We start from the raw sequence: 1,328 nt of genomic DNA on the forward strand, positions 1-1,328 counted from the left end.
CCAAACCCCTTGCCATGAGCAGGGACATCACACACCAGATCAGGTTGCTCAGGGCCCCATCCAACCTGGCCCTCTAGATCTTTGCAGAGCAGTCAGATACCTGTTCATGATCAGTGGATGCAGCCACAGGTATGTACACATCTTTTGGCTGGATTGGAGTTCTCACATTGGTTGAACACCTGTCCTAAGGTGTCTCCCATCTAAACAAGCATCCATGTGAGTCTAATTTTCACAGCCCTGTGAGTAATGCTCTGGATTGAACATCTGGGATTCCAAAAGAGGACAAAATGTCCAACCAGAGACAGCGACAGCACAGTTCCTTACAAAGGAATGGGAAAGAGGTCTGATTTATTATTTATAATCTAGAGGCAAACACCATCAAGGGGGAAATAAGATAATTTTTCAGTGGGCTGCATAAAGCTGAAAGAGGTGTCCTCTCAGTCTCTTGAAATTCCTGTGAGCTGGAAGTGCTCCCATCTCAGCAGCAGTTTTCTCCAGAAGCCTGCTAGTGCTCTCAGTGCCTTTTGCCAATAGCAGCTATAATTACATTAAAAGGATGATTTGCAGAAGCAGAAGGAAGAGAACATGTGCAGAGCAATGTTACAGAACATTGTAAGGAGTTTGCACACTTCTGCTGTTCCAGCAAATCTCTTACAATGACACTCACATGCTCCTATTTTCTTTCTGCATTCTGGAGATAAGAAAATTTTGAATTCTTTTATGCAATTATCTGATAGATGCAGAACTTTGACTAACTGCAGCCATTCAAGGGGAGCTCGGTGACCCCAAAACAATTCTCTGCTATGAATGGCCATTGTGATCCCATAAAAACAATGGCATGGGATGTCACACATCCTTTCCTGAGCTTCAGAGAGGGGTGCTCAAATACAAGAATTTAAAAATGAAACAACATTTATATGAAGTGAAAGTGACTGCAGTGTGTGCTGCCACTTCTCTTGGTGTTCGTGTAAGTACATTTACCTCCAAATGCTGTCATTTCTCCCTAAGCCTGAGGTGTAATTAGAATTCTACCTTTAAATCTGAGTATAATTTGTAGGCTTAATAGGGCATCCAGCAGCAATAATGGCAGTAATTACAAACGTGTTCGGTGTTCAGAACCAAAGAAAAATACACTAAAGATGAAAAATGTGATCAGTCAAGAATTCTTTTGAAACAACACAGGCAGAAATGGGCAAGTTTGCATGGCTATAAATATCACCAGCACAGAGCTTACATTATTTAGGGCACGTGTGTGATGAGGGCTTTTCTGAAAGATGCTGGGCAGCGATAAAGCTTGAGAGCACAAGTGACCTGGGGAATATCAAAAT

At 42.2% G+C, this 1,328-nt stretch overlaps 1 long non-coding RNA gene across 1 annotated transcript; it reads right to left on the reverse strand.

Moving 5' to 3' along the window:
* Positions 1-331: 331 nt before the first annotated feature.
* Positions 332-799, reverse strand: LOC135297898 (uncharacterized). The gene is made up of 2 exons (XR_010359826.1): positions 668-799; positions 332-537 (listed from the first exon to the last, which is right to left on the reverse strand). It is a non-coding gene; the product is annotated as an uncharacterized LOC135297898 (long non-coding RNA).
* Positions 800-1,328: the final 529 nt, after the last annotated feature.

This window comes from Passer domesticus, chromosome 3 (assembly GCF_036417665.1).
Source record: "Passer domesticus isolate bPasDom1 chromosome 3, bPasDom1.hap1, whole genome shotgun sequence".
Classification (NCBI taxonomy): Eukaryota; Metazoa; Chordata; class Aves; order Passeriformes; family Passeridae; genus Passer; species Passer domesticus.